The sequence below is a fragment of the Manis javanica genome, chromosome 2, assembly GCF_040802235.1.
Source record: "Manis javanica isolate MJ-LG chromosome 2, MJ_LKY, whole genome shotgun sequence".
Lineage (NCBI taxonomy): Eukaryota > Metazoa > Chordata > Mammalia > Pholidota > Manidae > Manis > Manis javanica.
In genome coordinates, this window is record NC_133157.1 from 108,459,247 (window position 1) to 108,483,166 (window position 23,920).

The 23,920-nt window shown below is 39.9% G+C and overlaps 1 long non-coding RNA gene across 2 annotated transcripts in view; it reads left to right on the plus strand.

The window, feature by feature from the left end:
* Window positions 1–23,920, plus strand: part of LOC118970139 (uncharacterized) — a 129,774-nt gene that overhangs the window by 94,210 nt on the left and 11,644 nt on the right. For both annotated transcript variants that reach the window (XR_012127972.1, XR_012127971.1), the window contains exon 3: window positions 17,736–17,858. This is a non-coding gene — a long non-coding RNA (uncharacterized lncRNA). The remainder of the gene's footprint in view (window positions 1–17,735; window positions 17,859–23,920) is intronic.

Sequence of the window (23,920 nt, forward strand, 5' to 3'; positions counted from 1 at the left end):
AGCAGTGAAATGGCCAGATCATATAGTAGTACTATTTTTAATTTTGTGAGGAACCTAACTGTTCTCCATACTGGCTGCTCAGATTCCCTGCTCAGGGCTCATGGTTGAAAGCCCAGAGTTCTACACTCTAAGCACAGGACAAATCTTCTTGGTTTAGAAAAACCTAGGGGATAAGAGGCACAATCATCCCCTTGCACCAAACAACACCTCTTCCTAATGCCTATGTAATGTCTGGTTTTGAGCAGGGCTATGGCCAGACCAACCCCAGTGGTTTAATTCCAAAACCCATCCTTAAAATCAGAGTAAACTAGAAAGGTCCCAGGGGCGCTGAGAAGTGATCTCATCAATTCTCAGCTCCTCAGTATGTGACACCTAAACCATGCCTACACAGGAAGTTCCCCAAGTCACCAAAGGAAGCTTTAAATTTAGGGTCTTTGGAAAAATATTGTCTGTGTTCTGTGCGATGCTGCCGTTTTTGTGCAATTTCTGTGCATATACATTTACCTCTTCCACAGCCGCACATGGCTGACAGCTCCTGAAAACATTGTCCAGAGTCACCCAGCCAGACAGGCCATGCAGAAAACCTACAAACTGTGGGCACAGATTCAAGAAATAAGAGCAGGCCTCTTCGAGTTGAGCCAGAAATTGTAACTTCAAACAGAATTATCTTAATTACCCAGAGTGAAAAAAAAACGAAGATGTTTGCATTTCATGTGCAGCGAGACTGTCACCAGCAGCCTGTGCTCTGGGGCCCCAGCTCTCCCTCCAGGGCTGAGGGGGCCCTGGACCTTGCTGACCTCTAGCTAGTAGGTTCTAGCTTAGCTCCTGCACCCAGCCTTCTACCCCCTCCTGGCTGTAATTAAGTGAATCTCCCTTTTTGTTATTGCAAGACAGGTGAGTCCCTTCACTTTCCCAATAAGGACATAAATACCCATGGGCAAATCATCTGGTTGAACAGGAAATAATGTCATTTCCTCAATTCTTTCATAGCCAAGTTCTGTATTTTAAAATAAATATTCATAGTTGTTCATGTGCTAATTAGCAGGCAGCTATTAATCAGAGGACCAGAAAAATAACAGTAACTGATCTGAACCCCCACCCCCACTGCCACCACCACCAAAGAGTGCAGAGTAGTGGGAAATGCTCTTTTCCAGGGTTGGGACTCCTCTTGCTGCCATTCCCAAATTTGTACCATAGGACAGAATTTTAAACATTTCCTTGGCTCTCTCCCAAATGTGTTCATTAGGCATTGCTGTTCTGAGGAAACCTCAGGGGACATGTTGGAGTTGGAGGCAGACAGAAGGAGGCAGCGCCCCAGGGCAGCACACTGCAGGGACTCTGCCAGCTGGCCTTCGGGAGGCACACAGGAGCCCCATCTTCAAGGATGTTGGGAGGGGTTGGGCCAGAGAGGAGGGTCTGGACATGGGGCTTGTGGGCTTCACCTGAAGGCTTGCCAGTCCCTCAGGGACACACAGGGAGGTGTGCTGGCAGGGGAGCAGAGGCCAGAGGAGGAAATGCCAACATCATTGAAAACTCCCTTTTTGAACACTTGGAGGAGGCTTTTGCCCCACTTGAACAGTGAGGCAAGAGGCATGGCCAGCATCCCAGGAACACCCAGAAGTGTATCCAGATTAGTGCTCTGTCTCCAAACCAGGAGTGCCCTGAGCAGAGGGATGTGCTACCAGATCAACAGACTCCACATATGACTCCTAGTCTGTGTGCTGAGGGGGTGCTGTCCCTAGTCTGCTGTCTTCTTTCTGCCCTAAGACCAACAACAGGGTGTGGGGATGGGGTAGGGCATGAGAGGCTAACTCAGTTGGCAGTGGATGTCAGAGGTTGGGTGTCCCAGGAGCAGACCCTGAGATTCAGTTTGGGGTGCAACATATTTATTAGGGATTAAAATCTGTGCAGGGGAAGGAAAGGCAGAATTGAGAAGTGAAATACTAGCTGCGATCAACCGCAGGTGTGCTGGAGAGGGACTGCCTGTCAGAGTGGTCCTCTGTCAGGTCTGTACTATCTGCCAAGACCAGAATCCTTACCACTATCTGAGGCATTAAACATCACCATGAAGCAAGGCTCCCCTGATGTCACCAGTGGCATTTTGTCTGATGGAGCTGCGATAAATTACGTTGTAACAAGGGTCTTCATCTTTTACTCCATGTTCCACCCGGAGAGGGACACATTCAGGGAAGTCTTCCTTGTGCAACAGACCTGGAAATGGAATGGGAAGGTGTGGAGGGCCAGAAGTGATGTCACCTCGGAAGTGACATCACTAGATCCAGGCACTGGAGAGTGATATCACGGGAAGTGAGATCACTGGATATGAGATTAGTCTGGAAGTGACATCATCATGAGCCTGTGTATATAAGTGGTGCTTAGAAAATAAACTGCATCATTTGTCCACCATCTGTGGGCAGTGACCCTCCTGATCCCAGCTTTGGTTTCCCTGTCTCTTTTGTATCTTTCTCCACTGTGTGACAAATGTGGGCTCCTCAGAGGACTTACAGAAAGGAAAATGCCACTGAAAATTCCAGCAACACCTGTAGGTTCCTCATCTACTTCACTCAGGTTCAGCTGGTTTGTGGAGCTGGTCTCCGCAGGAAGGAGCCACAAAAGACAGATAAAGATGTACCGCTGTATAGAATATAATCTACAGAATATAGACGTTCAGTTAGCAGTGCACTGCAAAGCCTTCATATGTGGTATGAATAAAACTATTTGCCAGCCACAAAGTACATACTGGCTTTTTGTAAATTTTAAAGCTCAGATATTTGAACAAGTACAAGTATTTGAAATCTTGCTACAGTATATTAATCAAAGTTTCATTCTGTCTCTTGCCTACCAGTTAGTATATGCCATTCTCACTTCACTCCTGCTGTGTGTGGTGACACTGTTTTGTAAGCTACATAAGATGAGACTTGGGTAGCATTTGGTGGTAGATATTCAAAGAAAACACAGGTGTTGCTGGAATTTTCAGTGACATTTTCCTTTTTGTAAGTCCTCTGAGGAGCTCACATTTGTCACACAGTGGAGAGTATTTGTCTTGCTGAGAAGGCACGTTGTGAGGGAGACATGACGCTTGTGACGGCACTTACTTGAGAATCTCGGAGTGATTTTATACTAGGAGGAAAACACACAGGAAAGGAGGGCTAAGAGACAGTCCAGTAGAAATACAATGTGAGCCACCCATACCATTTTATATTTTCTAGAAGCCACATTTTTAAAAAGATAAAAATATCCAGGATATTACAATTGCAATATGTAATCAACATACAATTATCAGTGAGACCAATAGCATAACCAGTTGAGTCACACATATTTTGCACATGTATTATATACTGTGTTCTTAACAATAAAGTAAGTGAGAGATACGAAAAGGATTTTTCAAATTGTCGCAGATCTCCAAAAATTTTTCCAGTATATTTAGTGAAAAAAATCTGGATATAAATGGACCCATGCAGCCCAAATCCATGCTGTTCAAGGAACAATTGCACTTTTGATGCATTTTCCCAGCCAAGAAAGCGATGCATTTGCCATCCTTCTTCACTTCTCCACCAGACGGCTGCTGCTTCTCTCTGGTGGACTCCCATGGTTGGGGGTTGGGAAGGAAGAAAGTAAGAGGATAGGGAGGTCCTTGCAAAGCTGGGTGGCCTCGAGCTCTGAGACCTCGGGTTTAGCTGGGCAAACAATCCAAACTGCCTCTCTCATGGCCGGGCTTTCCTTCTCTTCTGCTGGGCCTGGTGGGGACACCTCTAACCACCTCACCTGGAGTCTCCTCATGTTCCCGGCAGCCTTGCTGTCTAGGACTCAGCCCTCTTCTGTGAGGCCCACCATGTGGCCACCAAGAGCCCTCCAGGATGCCAGGAGTGTGGGCTCATCCAAACCCAGCAGCCTCTCCTAGCTCTGCCCCCAAAGTGACAGCCACTCAGCCTCTCTCTGGGCTCCACGTTGGAGTCAGACTTCAGGCCACTGCAAGCAAATATCTGGCCCAGTTGTCTCTCTTTCAGCTGCAAGGAACGGCACAGTGTTCTCCATAGGATTCCACTGACTCCTGCTAAACTTGTCATTAGAAAGGAACACTTTCACCCTCCATGTAGAGGTGGAGTGGGAACTCCATGCTCTACAGCCACCCCTCCAAAAGAAGGATCTTCAACCATGTCCCCACCACACCCCTTTCCACATTTAGCCCTTATCCTCTAAGTGGGTGAGGGATTGTTGGAGTCACTGGCCATAACACCTGGGTCCCCACTGTAAATTCTGCACTTGGTGGGGTGGGGTGTCTTGGCTCTCGCTCACATTGGTGTTAGTGTTCTGATCTGCTCTGTGTGGTCCCCTCAGTTGACAGTGAGGCTAGAGCGTCTAACATCCTGTGTCACCTGTATCACCTTGTTTAATCTGACCACAGAAATCATCACAACTGTCAGATGTAAAAAAGATAGAGTTTATTCAGAGTCTTACTGAGGACTGTGGCCGGGAGCGGCCAGTCAATGTGCTCTCATGAACTGCTCTAAGCCCCTTCATTTGGAGACATCCTGAACACTTTCTCTGCAGGAGAGAATATGTGCAGAAAAGAGGTTACATTTATCACTATAGCGAACTGCATACTCTAGTCATTTTCAAAGATCATGTTCAAGACATTCCAGTGCTTCTGTGTGTGTGAGGAAAGGCCACGCTCAGGGTCTCTTGAGGTGAATGCCTTCATCTTCCTTCAGGGATGGAGAGGGCAAGTGTCACATTATCTTATCCATGCTGACCAGTGAATTCCTGACGGACTGCATTTCAGGGAGAGGTTGAAACTACAGTTAGTTTAGGTATTAAGTCCTGGTTTGATGACTTGGCCTACCAGAAGTAACACTACTTTGGGCCTGTGTCTTTCTTCTTAGAAAATCCTATGTTCATAATGAAGGTTGAGACGCCAGGGTCTCCATTTTAAGTACAAGGACGCTGAAGCAGATAGAAGTTACCTGGGTGGTTAAGCTAGACATTGGGTTCAGGTCTTCCTGACTCCAGTCTGTGCTCTTAACTGCCAAATCGGCTCCTTAGTTTAAAGTAAATGCAAATTGTTTTGAAGTCAAATAAAATGAAATTGCTTGGGTTTCTTTTGAAATATACTAAATGAAAAGAAATACAGCTTCAAAGGGGAGCCAAACTGTTCTGTTACAAAGCTATTTCCTCCCTCTACACTCTATTTCTTCACTGTAGGCTGAGACTCATTAGCTCGAAAGCCCACTAATGCCAAATTCAAGTTTTTACGCATCTAGTTATTTGAAAGGTAGCACAGATAAGCAGATTTTAAGCCATTTAGGGCCCCACTGCTTTGCATACTCCATTAAACCTCACCCCATCAGCTGTCATTGGTTAGACAGAGCTCTGTGGTTATAAGGCCCCAAGCTTCCTGGGGCTGCCCTTTGGAGGTCTCTGACCAGAGACTCCCCGCCATGCTGCGGAGTGACATCAACGAGACTCAGAAGCCACTCCTTGGCCTCCTCTCCTCTGGGGGGTTCCCCTGCCCTCCTCCCCGTAAGGGTGTGGCCACCCCCTGTAGCCTCCAGACCAGCTCCTGTAAGGGACCTTCCCACATGCAGCCCTCTCTGAGCATCGCCCGAAGGCTTGTTGTTTGCCACAGCGTCAGTGGTCATCTTTTCCCTTGATCAGCCCCAAACCCCTCAAACTCTGACAAATACACAGTAAGTGGGAAAATGAATTGGGAAATAGAAAGAGAGATTACCTATTCTACTGTTATTTCTCCTTTCTTATTTCAAGCTCCTTAGTATTACTGGTATGTTCTTTGTTCTAGTTTCTCTAAGCTTGATGGCTGCTGAAGGCTTGAAACTTTTATAAGCATGTCTGAGCACTTACCTGCACGTTGGCCTGCCTAACATAAATCCCCATAGCATTACCTACTATACCTGTCGTGTTTTAACATTTGTACAATCATGGATTTGACATTTCTAAAATACATAATAAACTCAAAACTATTTTTCAAAAGTCTATATACAAACTAAAATAATCTTTGCACCGCACTTTGAGAAAGACTGGCCAATTTTTAACTCTCTGGGGTGACTCACCAAGCCCTTCAAGGCCTTTCTGCTCCCATCTTTCCCCTGAAACATTTGAGCTCTAAAAGATAGAACTTCCCCAAACCTCCTGTAGCAACTCATGGCTCCTTTGTTCGCGCTATGCTCTATGAAGGTCTTCCCTTTGTCTGCCTGGGACAATCCTGTTGAGTGTTTGAGACTGAGCTGGAACATATCTCCATGGGGAAGCCTTTGCCCCCCACCCATCTCTGTAGATTCCCTTCCCTCCCACCTTGGGTCAGAGTTGCTCCCCAGATACCAGGCTCTCCTTGCAAGGACTACGTAATGTGAATTTTACTCTCTCCCCATTGCCTATTTTTTGTTTGCTGTGGTCTTTGGGCCCCTAGGAGATTAGTGGCTTACAGGCTTTTGTATTTCTGGTGCTCACAGTAAAATGCCTGACACTGAAGAGACACTCAGCAAATGGTTTTTGAATCACTGAAAGAGTGAGAGAACCAACATCATGGAAATACTTTCTAGTCTGTCTTCATTTTGTTTTCATAGCATTTGTTGGCCTGAAGTCTGTGGGCTGAGTGTGTAAACAGGGCAGCAGAAGAGGGGAGGGGAGGGGAGGCCAGGAGAGGGACAGGGAGGGAAGGGATCTCATGGCGCTCCTTCTAGGACTGAGTCCTTGAAAAGTCATGGGCTTCCAGTTCAGAGAACAAGTGCCCCTGTTTGAGTCTTCTGTCTCCCAAGATTCCACTGAAATAGCAGGAATAAATTACTTGCAACAAAGAAAATGCAACAAAGAAAACAAGAACAGAGAGTTCGAGAAAATCCCAAATGAGGAAGCAGCAGGACAGGAAGATTGAAGAAGACAGAGTAAAACAGCCCAAAGCAAGCCTTCCCTGGACAACCCCAGCCCAGGACTCCCCCAGGATAAAGAGTGAGAGAGAGCTGGCAGGTAGCCCATCAGTTAATCAATGAACTGTACTCAGAGCACTGCGACAGTGACCCCGGCCCTGGCCCTGCTCTCCCCTCTGCCCAGAGGAGAGCCACTTGGACAGAAGAGGGCCTGAGAGCTGCTCTCCAAAGAGAGTTGTTGGCCTGTTGGGGCTCCTAGAATGGGGGAGTGGCCTCAAAAAAGGCAAAGCAGTTTGAAATAACTCCGGACCCTCACAAAGGATAATAGAAGGGACAAAAGGACAAAGCAGCTTTGCTCCGGAAGGACGTCCAGTCAAGTCTCCAATGGCCGACTCACAGCTCTTATTTTGGCATCTGGGTTGAGACGGGGTGGTCAGCCTCCATGTTGGTACCCATACAAACCCACAGTAAGGCCTCCAGTGAACATGGCCTGCCCATGTCTTTGGGGCCCTGGTGGGGCCAAGAGGCCAGGTGATGTAACACAGAGGGTGAGGGAAGACCATCCTCCGTGGGGCTCTCCTGTTCATACACATCTTGCTGAATGTGCCAAGAATGCAAGTCCTGACCACTGTTTAGGGCTGTGCTTGCAGCAAACAGCCTTGAGGAGTGAGGTCACATCTGCTTCTGGGATAAGCAGAAGTCTTGCTCTCCGGTTATGATAAAACAGAAAGTTCCCCAAGTTCAGTGTCCCCCTCTGTAACACAACCCACTGTGTGTGCAGACGTTCGCCTAGGCCCATGGGCATGGCCCTGTGCAAACGGGCTCGGCGGTGACACCAGCATGCTGACACTCTGCTTTTGTTGTGTGTAAAAAAAGTCTTGCACCTTGACCCAGGAGTCCTGTGTCTCTTGTTAATCTGTAACCTGGCAAGTAGAGTAAAATCTCAACCCCTTGCAGTTCTTGACATGAGGCTGCCATTGTTTGCAGGTGATGTAACATATACAAGAAAGTCCGAAAGAATTTTACAAACGAATTATTAGAATAAATAAGAGAGTTTAGCAAGATTACAGGGTCAATACAGAAAAATCAAATTTATTTCTAACTACTAGGAAAAAAAAGAAAAAAATTTCAGGAGTACCATGTAAATAGCACAAAACCCGATCAAAACCCAAGGAAAATGACTAACAAAATCTTACATAATTCCATTATATGACAAATCACAATTTATTTACCTGTTACGTTGTTGATGGACATCTGGGTGTTTTCTAGTTTTTGCCTGATATAAATAATTACTGCTATGATCATTCTTTGAACATGATTTTTTATGAACACTCATGTCTCTTGGGTATATAATAAATTCAGTTTGTTAATCTTTTTTCTTTTTTTTTTTTTGTCCTTATAAGAAATCTTTATCTAGACAACATGAAAATGTTCTCTGGTTTTTCTGTATTATATGACTTTACATTTTCTTTTCATATTACATTTATATTTTCTTTTCTGTATTATATAACTTTATGCACAACTTCTAAAAACCTGAGAAAAACTTTCTTTAAAAAAAGGAGAGGAAAACGACAGAGAAACGTTGCCTAGTTTTCCAAAGGAAAAGAAATGTCTAAACTAATTTTAAAGGAAATCCTCCAGAATTTACAGAATGGTGATGGTAAATTGTCTTACAATAAAAGACATCGCCTAATTTAGATTTAATGATAGCTTAGTTTACATCATCCGCACCTAAGAAATCAATAATTTTATTTAGGGTTATTGGATGAAAGGTAACAATTCAACTTCATTCAGCAACCTTACTACAAAGTTGAGAAAATTTCACTTTTTTGAAAACACCATCTCCATGATTAAAAAACTTTTCCATTAAATGAGTTTTACAAAATTACTAAAAAAATATCATGTCACCTTCAGGAGGCTAGGAAGAAAACTGTTTTCAAATTTAGTAACATTATCACTCCTATGTATATATACACAGTGTTTTAATTGCTGCTTTCCATATAAAATTCATTTTTAAATATTCACTTTTTATTGTCCTTCATAAAGAATTCATTGTATTTTAGCAAAAAGAGAACTGATGAATTAATGAGATGCCTGATTCTCATTTATTCATTTGGTCAATTGTCTATAGTACTATTAGAGTATTTCGATTTGATTTGATTTTCACACACACACACACACACACACACACACACACACACACACACACAAAGACTATTTGGAAAATCTTCCAGGAGATGTTTCTTCAGTGTGACTCAAGATCACCGAGTCAGTTGAAATGCTCTTAAACATGCCCAGCCCTGAGCGCCCCCTTCAATCTCCTTGATGCACATTTGAGAAATGTGGCTTTGGGTCTTTTTCCACAAAAATTCTAACCAGGTACAAACTGAGCTCACTCAAAGGCCATTCAGGTAGGGTAAATGTGAGAGGGAGTATAAAGCCGTGTGGACTGGGATCAACTGGAAAATGTGCACTCCACTTAGCGTCAATCATATTCAATTTTTTAAAAGAATACCGAGTTGGTCAAACCAAGTATTCTGTAGGCTATAGGTTGACTTTCACTTTCAGAGAGCCAGGCACTACTTTTAGATGGTGAACCTATTTATTGTCTTAAATCATTGGTTTTTCCATGTACTCTGTCAGTTGTGACAGATGGATTTTCTTAGTTATAGGTTTGTCATTGATCGGTATTAATTAAATAGCTCTTCATAATTTGATGAAAAATGAAAATGCAGGGAAAAAAATTAAACAAAAAGAGAAGAGAGATAATCCCTGCAGAGGAAAAAAAGATTTGTTAAAAAAGGGAAATATCAGCACTGATTAAAACCAAACTGGGGCTACAATCTGAAGATTTTCTGTCTCAGAATTCTAAGGAAAAGTATGCAGTGTATTCTAGTTTTAAGTAGAAATCCAGAGAGGACTGTTATAAAAACTGAAAATAGTAAGAAGCTTGGAAGGACCCAAATGTTTGTTTAGGCTTCTCTGATCTTCCCAGAGTCCCGCTCAAATTTCAGCAGGCGAGCGCGAAGCGTCCTTGGCCTGTGGCCACTGTTTGCATCACACCAAGGCAAGCTTGGATCAGAGTTTGGCCTGACAAACATTTTGTTGACTTATAATTTATTTAGAGACATGAATTGAACCAGGGTGACTAAAACATTTTGCATTAGCAGAGTTTAGGATGGTTAACTGAATATCTATCTCTGCAATTTTTTAATATGTCTCAATGTCTATTGGAGCTTAAACCTCTGATCTGTTAAACTTCTATCCTGTTTTAGCTTATTGATAGAGTTAGCTAAATTTAAGAAAAAATTATTCAGAAACCAACACACAAGTTGTCTCATATGGTAACTTTAATCTATTAACTCTAACCTAAATTATAATCATATTCCTTAATCCCTAATGGGACATTTTTTATATATATGTGGTATTTCTTATATGGCAAAGTTCTTACATGAAACAAAGCATATCTTTAGGATTCAATATATCTTAGAATATAATTTGCTGTCATTATGACTCCAACTAATATAATACACCTCAATTAATTATGAAGACTTAACAGGTATACCAACAATCATATGTCATATAACTTATATTACAATACATTATGTATATTTACTATGCCAACATTTTCTTCTTGTGCTCTGAAAGGCAATGATAAAAGTCACAGACTTAACAGTCAAATCAAATCAAAGAAGATTTTGAGTTCAATTGCCTGACTCCTTCCCCTTTTGATTCCAAGGCCACTTAGACAGCAGTCCACTATTGTAGCCTGGAGGAATGTCCAAATACATCTGAGGTCTTGAGTTCTGGGGCAGAGGTTACAGGTTCATAACATCACTTTTTACAAAGTTAGGACTTGAAAGCTTTGAAAGGTGGGCCAGAAGTAAAGAAAATAGATACCATTGTGCCTGGGGTGAGAGGCACTAGCTGTCTTGAGTATATGCCTAAGCAATGGCTTGTCACATCACAAGAAGATAGGACATTTTGACAGAATATTCTTGCAAAAAAAAATCAATCCTAAATATGAAACCTCCATCTCTAACTAGAAATTTACATGAGCTCTGGTGAATGAGGACCATGTTAAACACCACCACTGAGGATGCAGTCAGCAAAATCTATACTGTAGGAAGTGCTTTAGACCAAACAACCCCAGTTTATTTAATAAATAAGTTTCAAAGAAGAAAAGAGGGGCGATGTGTACAGTGAAAAGGGATTAAAAGTCCTATCAAGCTACTGTGATATATGGACCTTTCTGGTATTCTGATTTGAACAAACTCTAAAAAGTAATTATGGACTGAGCAGTGACTAGATATTGGTTTATGTTAGGAAATACCATCCAGACAACTGGGAAAAGTGACATAGTGGCTCTCAGCCTACAGGAAATGGGTGATAGTACTTGACATGCCTATAGTGCCTGCCATTCCATAAACACACCACACTCTCCTGCCTTAAGGCCTTGGTACAAGTGGTTTTCACTTCCCAGAACAGTCCCTTCTCCCTCCCTTCTTTGACTTAGCTGATTCCATGGGAATTCCTGTTTAGAGGTTTTCATCCTGTGTTGACTTCCCCAGTTCCTAAGTGTAGAGGCCCTCTGATGAGAAGCTCATTCTTATGTAAACAGAATTTTTCAATCCTTGCATTCCTCTAACCAAGAAAAATACATTTCACAATTTACACGGCCTGTTTTTACCGACCATTTAAAAACTCTGGATGCCCTTTACTTCCCTTTCATTCTTTGATTCTGGGTGTTTCCCTCCTCTGCCATACATATCTGGGTAGGTGACTTAGGTAAATAATGTTAAGTGGGTAAAGAAGGAAGAGAAAAGCAAGACATGGAAATGATCTTACGTGTAGTAATAATAACATTTTAACTTGAAAATTTCCTAATAAAGGCTCTGTAATTCATAATGGCAAATATAAATCAAAAGGCTTTTGGTGCCAGGTAAGATGTAGTAAACACAGTCCAATCTGTCTCCCACTGAATACAGCTATGAAACTTGGAAAGAATGCATGGAGAAGCTATTTGGGCACTCTAAAAAGTAAATCATAACAGGTAAATTGGAGAAGAGACAAGACTTCAAAATAACACCAAAATGACAATGAGTTTACCATTTTTCTCCCTTCAGAATTTCTCAGCCTAGACTTAAGGCAGCCTGAAACCTGGAGGAAGGCATTGGTGCCGAAGAAAAATGTCCCTGTTAGCAGATGCTGTGATTAAGTAGAAAATCCAAATTTACTTACCAAAAATCCTCTTACAACTAATAAATGATTTTAGCAAAGTAGCAGCTTACACAAAGTCAACATGTGGTGACTACAAAGATCAATCATGTTTCTACATTCCAGCAATGAACAATTGGAATTTGAAAAAAATTAAAAACATGCCATTTACAAGAGCTCAAAAAAATATTTAGGCATAACTCTTAACAAAACATGGACAGGATCTGTATTCTGAAAACTACAGAACAAAAAATTGTATATGACCCAGGTAAATGGAAAGATACATTCTATTCATGGATTGTAAGAATATAGTAAAGAGTGATTTCAATTAGTAAATATAGTAAAGATGTCAATTCTATAGATATAACACAATTCTGGTCAAAGCCCAACAAGAATTTTTGTACATTAAAAACAAGCCGATTCTAAAATTTATATAGAAAGGCAAAGAATCTAGAATAGCTGAAACAATTTTGAACAAAAGAATGTAGCCAGAGAAATCACTCTAGAGCAACAGATCAATGGAACAGAATAGAGTCCAGAAATATACTCACATAAATACATCCAGTTGTCTTTTTGACAAAGGTGCAAAGGCGATTTTATTGGGAAAATGCTAGTCTTTTCAACAAATGGTACTGGAACTGTCTAGACCCCAGTATATTTGCCCAGAATGTTTCTGGTATTTCAAAGTACACTTAGGACTCTGAGCTACAAGTGTAATGAAGAAAAGGGAGTGAAATTCCTTCTTTGGTTCCACTTCAAAAAGATCATTTGACTAGAGATGAGTTTAAGGAACAGCCAGAGTTGAAGGTGATTCTAGGTTTCTTGAAGAAAATCTCAGTATTTTGTGACCTTTCACAATATAGACTAGGGATTCTGAGAGAATGAGCAACTAAAAGGAAGACTGTATCAATATAAAAACTAACCACAGCTGCTTCGTTCTCATTTGTAAAAGATACCTCTGGTAAAGGATTGTTGTTCAAAATATACAAAGAACTCTTTAAACTCAATAAGACAAAAGTCCAATTGAGAAATGGGCCAAAGACCTTAACAGACACCTCACCCAAGAAGGTATTCAGATAGCAAAGAAGCATGTGAAAGATTCTCAACATCTTGTTTCATCAGGGAATTCAATTTAAAATATGAAGATACCACTACCCACCAGTTAGAATGACCAACATTCTAATGTCATCAGAACACTGACAACATAAGATGCTGGCATGGATGTGGAGCCACAAGAAATTTCATTCATTGCTGATGGGAATGCAAAATGGTACAGCTACTTTGGAATGTAATTTGACAGTTTCTTACAACACCAAATATATTCTTCCTGTATCCTTAGTGTTTATCCAAAGGAGTCAAAAACTTAAACCTACAAAAATACTTGCACATGAATGTTTATAGCAGCTTTATTCATATTTGTCAAAACTTGGAAGCAACCAAGATGTCCTTCAGTAGGTAAATGAATAAATAGACTGGAACAGGCAGACAATAGAACACTATTTAGCACTAAAAAGAAATGAGCTATCAAGCCATGAAAAGACATGGAGTAACTTTAAATGTGTATTACTAAGTGAAAGAAGCCAATCTGAAAAGGCATACCATATGATTCCAACCATATGACTTTCTGGAAAAGGCAAAACAATGGAGACAATAAAAATATCAGTGGTTGAAAAAAAAATTAGTGGTTGCTGCGGCTGGGGAATGGACAGACAGAGGAGAAAATGTTTAGGGCACTGAAAATACTCTGTATGATATTGTAATTGTGGGTATATGTCATTATGAATTTGTCCAAACCTACAGAATGTACAACACCAATAGTGAACCCAAAGGTAAACCACAGACATTGGATAATGTGTTGATGTAGGTTCATTCTTGGTAACAAATGCACCTTTCTGGTGAGTGATGCTGATAATGTGGGAGACTTTATATGTGAGGGGACAGGGGTTACATGGGAAGTCTCTGTTCCTTCTGCTCAACTTTGTTGTGAACCTTAAATTGCCCTAAAAATCATAGTCTTTTTAAAAGAAAAGAAGAAGAAATAAAGGCTTTCCCAGATAAACAAAAGCTGAGGGAGCTCATCACCACTAGACCTGCCTTACAGGAATGGCTAAAGGGACTGCTTCAAGCTGAAACTAAAGGATGCTATACAGCAACATGAAAGCATATGGAAATATAAAGCTCTCTGATAATGGTAAATATGTAGACAAATGCAGAATCCTATAGTACTATAAGATTAATTATAATTTAATTATATTAATTATAAATGCATAAATTATAAAATTATAGAGATTAATTATAAAATGCAGAGATCATTTTCAATTCAGGTATAGAATTTAGAAGAGAAAGCATAAAACATTACTACAAATATAAAACTTGTTCTTGGATACAAACACAAAAAAATTTAATCTGTGACATTGATAGAGAGGGAGGGAGATGTAAAGGAGTAGTTTTTTGTATGTGATTGAAGTTGTTATCAGCTTAAAATACATTGTTATAAGATATTCTTTGTAATCCTCATTGTAACCAGAAAGAAAAACCTATAGAAGATACACAAAATAAAATGAGAAAGGAAGCAAAGCATGTCACTACAAAAAAAAAAAAAAATCAACAAAACACAAAGGAAGGCACCATGGGAGGAAAATAGGGCCAAAATAACTGCAAGTATTCAGAAAACAATGAACAAAATGGTAATACTAAAACCATCTTTCTCAATAATTATTTTAAATGAAAATAGACTAAATTCCCCAACCAAAAGACATGGAGTGGCTGAATGGATAAAACAAAACAAAACAGAACAAAACAATTCAACTATTTGCTGTCTATAATAGACACTTAAATATGAGGACATACTCAAACTGCAAGTGAAAGGATGGGAAAAGATATTCCATGCAAATGGTCACCAAAAGATAGAAGGGGTAGTCATGCTTACATCAGACATAATAGATTTTAAGTCAAAGGCTGTCACAAAAAACAAAGGATAATATATAATACATAGTATAATATATAACATTAAAGGGTCAAATCACCAGGAAGATATAACAATTCTAAGTATATAGTCACCTAACAGCAGGGCAGTCAAATATATGAAGCAAACATTAATGGAATTGGTTGGTTTTTTTGAAAAGAGCAGTAAAAGTGACACATCCTTAAAAATGGTAAATTTTATGAGATGTGTTTTTGACCACCATTAAAAAAATCCACCTCAAAGAACAAGTTATATGATTCACTTATGTGACACCCTCAAGAAGGCAGCACTACAGTAACAGAGACAGTAAGTGGTTGCCTGAGGTTTGGGGTGGGGGTGGGGGCCTGCAGAAGGAAGCATCTGGGGCCAGTGGAACTCTTCTGTCACCTGAGTGTGGTATGGTTACCTGAATCTATACATGTGATCAAATCCATACTACTGTTCACCCTCCATAAATCAATCTTTCTAGGTTAATTTTTAAACAAAAATGTAAGTACAAAATGTATGAATTTGTACATATGATTTTATAACTAGCATAAAAATCTTAATAATTCTGTATCATATTGGCATTTAGGTTAGCAAATTATATGCACCCTTGATAGAAATCAGAGCCCTTGGAAGAGAATTCTGTGTAGTAAATGCAGTTTCCATCCCATGCCACAGATTGCTGTTTGTGGACTCTTTCAACATAGCTCTTCCTTTACTCGTGTTTTTTCCTCTTAATAACTTGGCTTGAAATTGTTCTCACACTGAGCTATCATTTTATACTTTTCCTGATTAGTGGGGGTGAAAGCCATTTATCATTCTATTTGCCCACCTCTTCTAGTCTTTTTCTTCATATCATGTTTAACACCTCCCAGCTTGAAGTCACTTAAACATGTAATTAAAGGGTTTTTTTTAATCTGTCTCCAGATTATTTATGAAGATGTTAAACAAAACTGGGTTTGACCTTAAACTCTACCAGGCCTGCTAATCTAAACCAAGATCATTCACCCACATGCTGCTTCATTTTAAACTGTCCATTGTTTACAGTCCTATCTAAGATCCATTTCTTGGTATCAATAACCAAAGGAATTCATTTCCATTTCTCTAATGCATATGCTACCAAATGCTTACCCAAAAGTCCAGGTGTTTTATATCGTTTTGTCTATTCATTTGATAATTGCATGAAAGATTTGATCTCACATCCTCTTAGTGGCCACCTACAAGGAAGCAAAGAGCACTGTGAGTCCATTAGAATCAGTTTGTTCCTAAGAGTTAGATAATAAGTCAGGAAGTAAACAGAAGAAAGCAATAAAAACAGATGCCCTGTACAGATAAATAGATCTTCTTCAGCTTAGAGTGACAGTATGTAAAAAAGAGAAAGGAAGGAAGAAAAGAAAACAGTAAGGCAGAAAAATTACTTATAATGCAGGATAACAGTACATGAGTTCACAGACCCAGTCAGAATTAACCAAAACCTGTGATGAAAAGTCCTAATAATTTCTGTAATATATGACACAATGTAGTGTTTGGTTGTAGAGACAGCAACAGAAAGATCGAATCAAATGTGGACAATTAAGGCTTTGAGCAGATTCATGGAATGATGAAAGAAAATAGTTGAAAAGAGAAAGCATTTGGACCCATTCAACTGATATACAAAAAAACAGTCCTTGATAAAATGGGGGGAGCTCAAAAAACAAGATCTAGAATAGTGAGAAGATGTTTAGCAAACAAAATTTTTAAATAACTACATGGAGAGTGTCCTATAAACAGGTGCGAACACAGATGACAAGGCACAATATCATCAAAGATGCCTTCAACCTGTAAACAATAATAAATGAAATAACATTAAGCCATGTTTCTAGGTGTGAGACGCTGGTGAGTCAGTTTATGGGAGGAGAATGGTAAGCTCAGTCACCCAATGATGATAAGAAAAAGTGCATCTAGTTATGGTACTTGTAAACCAAAGAAAAATCACACTGCTCTGATTATGTCATTTTTATATAACCCTGGCTGGATGACCTTCAAGGCCCTTTGCAAAATGAGCTCCCCCCTCTAGCATCTTCTCTCCTAGAACTAATAACTGCCTTCCCTGTGCCTCATGACTACCTCACAACATTGCTGCAGGAGAGTTAATGATACAAAGAACCTTGTGCCTGGCACATCATAAGTATGTCACAAATGCTAATTTCTTTACTTCCCAATTCTCTACGTAGGTATCTGTGAGGATGGGCTGTGCTCCTGACAGTTCTGTGTCTTCTTCCATATCCATTCTGAAGTATTTTATCACCCTTTGCTTTTAACTTGTCAAAACGTACTTCATCAGAGATGACCAGATTTATTGTCGGCCTTTTTATGCTGCCAGGCGGAAATGATCCCTACCTCGTAGCTGACCCCATAGCCAGAATTTCACTTACGTCATTGTTTTTTCTTCCACTGACTGGGGTTCCTTGAGAGCAACACATTGTCTGATTATTCTCTGCATATCCAGAGTTTAGCAAAGGGGATCATTCATTCCATCACTAAATACTGATTGAGCAACTTTGATATTCTGAGAACCAAAGATACAAATTTATGGCGAGGCTGCTCTCAAAGAACTGTCTATTGTGGGATGTTTTGGAGCACATGTTTAAAATGAGGATTTTGTAAAATAAAAAAAGTTGATTTGCTATTTTCACTTGGAATTGCAGGTATGATGACAGAATTCTACAAGGCATACTGGGAGCACCAAAGAGGAAACCAAGGAAAGACAGATCAAGAGAAGCTTCTTAGGGGAGCTCAACAAAGGAGTCCATCCGTCATAATCGCCGCAGGTGAGACTACAGAGCCAAGGTCTAGCTTAATTCCCTACCCAGGGATGTGCTAAGAAGAATTTTTTTCTGGCTTTGCTGTACTTTGGTATCTTCATTCATATCTTCTAAATTATGTGCTTTAAAAAGAAAAAAACCCTCACATCTCATACCCCCCAAAAAATAAGTCCTCACAAACCACCCAAGTCACTGCTAGCACTATTCCACAGGGCTGTTCAGATTATTTTATTGTATCTGATATTCCCTCATTCATTCATTTAAAAATACTTATGGAGTACCACCCGCAAGATATACTGGTCTTTAACAGCAATGGCTCACTGATTTCCATCACTATGACTAACTTCTCAAATAACTTGTATATTTATATTTTAGACACAAGTTTCTTAACTTCTTTTCCTCTGATTTGCCCACAGAATTGTATCCTAACCATTCCTTCCAATCTTCTCCTAGCCCTGGACCCTGCCACTTGGCATTTGTGAGCTCTCAAACAGATCTAGGTCTTCTGTTACTGATGACCAGGATTCTGGGGATAAAAGGTGAACCAGTCAGAGTCCCTGCCTTCAGAGGACTCATATTCTAACCAACAGAGGCTTAAGTAGAAGAATGATTTCAGGTCTCCACACCACTATACAGTAGTTTCTCCAATGATGTAACAGTGAAACTCGTAGACATCAAAGTTAAAATCAGACATGATTGAAAAGGAGCTAATATGCATGAGTTAATAGTTCTTAAGATAAAATATTTTTAAAGAGAACAGATTTCCAGATAATGAAATGGAGATCTGTGGACATGATAGGGAGGAGATCCCATTAACTGATATTAATTTTTATATTAATACCTATTTTGTATGGGCTTTTCACATGAATTTCACATGCTTTGATATGAAAGTCACATACAATTTTATCACTTTCATAATGAGGTTTGTAATGGAAGTGTATACTTACCTTTGTTTTTCTTACACTTTGATTTATTTTGAAATATTACTATATTTTTAAAATATCCAAAAGAGTGCTAAGTTTTTCTTTTTAAAGTAAAATGCAAAAAGCTTATTTTTTTTTTTTTTGAGAGGGCATCTCTCATATTTATTGATCAAATGGTTGTTAACAACAATAAAATTCAGTATAGGGGGGTCAATGCTCAATGTACAATCATTAATCCATCTCAAGCCTAATTCTCGTCAGTCTCCAATCTTCTGAAGCATAACGAACAAGTTCTTACATGGTGAACGAATTCTTACAGAGTGAATAAATTCTTACATGGTGAACAGTACAAGGGCATTCATCACAGAAACTTTCGGTTTTGATCATGCAATATGACCTATAAACCATCAGGTCAAATATGAATATTCATTTGATTTTTGTACTTGATTTATATGTTGATCCCACATTTCTCCTATTATTATTATTTTTTTTATTTTTAATAAAATGCTGAAGTGGTAGGTAGATGCAAGATAAAGGTAGAAAACATAGTTTAGTGCTGTAAGAAGGCAAATATAGATGATCAGATGATCAGGTGTGTGCCTATGGACTAAGTATTAATCCAGGCTAGACAAGGGCAGCAAGACATCCACGGATGCAGAAGATTTCTCTCAAAGCAGGGGGGGTGAGGTTCTGAGCCTCACCTCTGTTGATCCCCAAATTCTCACCTGATGGCCCCCCTGCGACTGTGCCTGTCTTAGGTTGTTCCTCCCTTGAGGAATCTTACCCGTCTCTGGCTAACCAGTCATCTTCCGGGGCCATACAGGGAAATGTAAAGTTGGTAAGTGAGAGAGAAGCCATATTGTTTGCAAAGGTTAGCTTTTTACTTCTTTGCAGATTTATGCCCTGTGGCTTCTATGCCCAGCACTTGTCTCGAGGTATCTTTACCACCTGGAGGAATTATGATACTCGGTAAATTCGATATGAGGCACGAATTCTATTTAAGGTTTGTAATTAGGAAGGAAGAAGAAAAGCTATAGATGTAGCATATGAAGGAAACTTGGGAGGATTGATTATTTCTTTGACATATCTTCTTGTATAGTACCTTAAGTATGTATAGGTTTTAAACTACTAACTAATTTGCACACACATATTAACATAATAGGAATACGGTGACATAAACAAAGCAAATCTATAATTACCAGCCATCTCCAGTGAAGCCAAGAAAACCATTTAGGCACCCTAGGCATTTGTGAAAATTTATCTATGATATGATGGATATTGTCCAACTGTACTTGAACCATCAGACAAATTAAAGCAGCCCATTTCTGGGATCTGTTCACATCCCATATGTTCTTTTAACCATAGATAGTCTATAGTCATGAGATTTTGGGGTGCTACAACTTGCACCCCTCCCAACTCCTGGTTGAGTTCCAACAGTACAGATCCAGTCAAATTCGTTGTCTCACTGTATGCACATGCCAGCCTAGACACCTCCCTCCTCCTTCTTATGGCAAGTCCAGGAGACGGTGGGCTGGATGCAGCCACAACCGCAGCATCGTCCGGATCCCTGTGGAGGCTTTTTGATGATCATCCCCCGGCACGAGTCCTCCAGAGAGTGCTGATGCCGGAAGCTCCTTCCTCCTCATATCGTATCTTAGTTCATTTTCTGGGTATCCAAGCTAGGCCTTGATCTTCTGCGTAGAAACAAACAGACCAAAAAGCTTATTTTTAAAGTGAGTTTTTGCAAGTTACCTTTGTTCCAATCTTTAACTGCTTCTGGATAGGAAGGGTAGAAGTTCACCTTGTATAGGTTGTTGTGATACTGTGATTTATGAGGAGAAATATATATTTGGTCTTCATCCCATTCCCGCCACAGAGCTCCTAAAACCCTTGGAATGTCCTAAGTGATAAGAGCAATAAAGTTGTCTTAATATTCATAACAAACCCCTTTCAACCACACCTGAGTTTATGTCGATGAGGTGACTTTTGGACAGTGCCTAGGATGGGGCTGGCTGCCAGGGGAGCCCATGTTGAATGGGGGAGGGGGACTTTCAGTTCCCACCCCCTGGTTTCTGGGAAGGGAGAACGGCTGGAGGTTGACTCAGTCACCAAAGGCCAATGGTTTAATCCATCATGCCTCTGTAATGAAGCCTCCATAAAAACCTGAAAGGAAAGGTTCCAAGACCTTCTATGTCGGTGAACTCAGAACGCTGCCATGTTCCGTCACAGTGGGCCCCAAACTCCACAGGCACAGAGATCCCTTTGTTCAGGACCTTGCTCTGTGAACTTCTTCACCTGGTTGTTGATTCCTATCCTTTAGGTAATAAACCAGTAATCTAGTGAGTAAACTGGTGTCCTGAGTTCCGTGAGCTGCTCTAGCAAATTAATCAAACCCAAGAAGAGGGTCATGATAACTTCTGATTTATAGCCACTCTGTTGGAAGCACACGTGACAACCTGGACTTGTGATTGGCTTCTGAAGCAAGGGGCAGTCTTGTGGGACTGAACTCTCAGCCTGTAAAATCTGATGCCATCTCTGGGTAGACAGTGTCAGAATTGAGTTGAATTGTAGGACATCCAGCTGGTGCTGGAGAATTACCTGGTGGTGTGTGGAACACACCCCCACTCCCCAGCCATACACAGACATTGGAATTGGTGATCAGAAATTTAGTTTCTTAACAATAATGAAGAAGGATGGCATAGTATTTCAGCCACCAAATTGTACCTTCCTATTTATTTTACTTAAAAGAAGAATATTTAACCTTGATAAACATTTATCCAATTTTTAAAACATCTTACACACTAAAGTCCTTTCAACTGATCACCATAGCTGTCAACTTAATGAAACTATCTGTAATCCTTGAGTAATTTTCTTACAGTACTCAGTTCTTTTTGTGTAACTTCTTCCAACAAGCATTCAAACTGTGCTGAAAGAGAAGGCAAGCTAGTCCTCATATTGGACTTGATCAGGCAAAGTGTGATTTGGGAAAAGCAACTTTTGTTTCTGAAGAAAAATACATGGCAATGCCTTCCAAGTTTCCCTTCCCACTACTGCAGAGGAGTAACCAAAATGGGGTCAGGTGAATGGAATCTAATAGAGAGGACATTGGAGGAAGGATTAGTAAAGTGGGTTATGGTCTCTGTTGTCTGACACTAATTAGATTTAGACAAGTTATTTAACATTATGGGTGCCAGTTTACTTATTTGTAAAATACCAGGGTTGAACCACAATTTTAGTTTTCAAGGTACTCTCCAAGGTTGGGTGGGAGAAAGGAAATATTGACCAGCCAGATCCTCATCTGCCCACTCCTATTTCATCCACAGCAGCTCTGCTTTAATTTTGTTTGTATGTTGGGTTTCCACTTACACTTTCTTTCTTTTTTTAATAGGTATAATTGACATATACCATTATATTAGTTCAGGTGTATAACATAATGATCTGATCTTATGCTTTCTTTGGAAGTGAGGTTTCTAAGGCTAAAAATGTTTGACCTCCCAGACACTTTTTAGTCCTGTCATTCAAAGATTCTGTAGTCCATAGGCCAAGGTTTCATATTCTTCCACCCACTTGCTATATTAAGAAGGCCCTCTCAAGTTGGAAGGGAGAAAGAGCAATGAGATTGATCTCAGATGACAGGGAAAGTTGGAAAGTCCCAGAGACTCTGTCAACATAGTCTAGTCTCACTGGAGAATTGGTCATGAAGATTTCAAACTAATTTACAAAGCTACAACAAAACAGGATGATACTGGCATGAAAACATGCATAGAGGCTAATAAAAAAGAACAGAGAGCCCAGAAATAAACCCATGCATAAAGGTCAACTAATATGTGACAAGGGAGCCAAGAACACTCAGTGGGGAGAGGACAGTCTCTTCAATAAATGGTGTCGGGAAAACTGGACAAAAGAATGAAACTGGACCACTGTTTACACAACTCACAGAAATTAACTCGAATTGGATTAAGGACTTAAATATTAGGCCTGAAACTGTAAAACTACTAGGAGAAATCAAGGAAAAATCTTGACATCATGACATCAGTCTTGGCAATGATTTTTTGGAGATGACAACAAAAGTACAAGCAACAAAAGCAAAACTCTTCAAGTGAGACTATGTCAAACTGAAAAGTCAACACAGTAAAGAAACCATCAACAAAATGAAAAGCCAACCTACAGAATGGGAGAAAATATTTGTGAACCATGCATCTGGGCAGGGGTTAATATGCAAAATATATAAAGAATCCATGTAACTCAATAACAGCAAAAACAAACAAACCAAAGGATTTGATTAATAAATAGGCAAAAGACCTGAAAAGACACTTATCAAAGAGGGCATACCAGCAAGTAATGAAAATGTGCTCAACATAACCAGGCATCAGGGAAATGCAAATTAAAACCAGAATGATATCTCTCACCCCTGTTAAAATAGCTATTATCAAAAAGGCAAGAGGTAAGTGCTAGCAAGAATGTAGAGAAAGGGGAACTCTTGTGCACTGTTGCTGGGGATGTAAATTGGTGCAGCCATGGTAGAAAACAGTATGGAGGTCCCTCAGAAAATTAAAAATAAAATTGCTCTATGATCCAGCAATTTGACTTCTGGGTATATATCTAAAGCAAATGAATTCACTCGGTCAAGCCATCTATGGATGGATGCATAAAGAAAAATGTGTGATACACACACACACACATGCATGCACATACAGTGGACTACTATTCAGCTGTAAAAAAGAAGGAAATCCTACCATTTACAAAAATATGGATGAACCTCAATGATATTATACTAAGTGAAGTAAGTCAGACAAAGGAAGATAAATACTGTTCAATCTCACTTACACATAGAATCTAAAAAAGCTGAACACATAGAAACAAAGAGTAGAATGTGGTTGCCATGGGCTAGAGGATGAGGTAAATGAGAAGATGTTGGTCAAAGGTTACAAGTTTCCAGCTCTGTGGAATAAGTTATGAGGAACTGATGTACAGCATGGAACTATAATTAACAATACTGTGCTGTATACTCAAAAGTTGCCAGGATAATAGAGCTTAACTGTTCACACCCTAAAAACAAAAAAATGGTAATCCTTTGAGATGAAGGAGGTGTTAAATAACCTACTGTGATAATCATTTCACCATATATATGTGTATCAAATCATC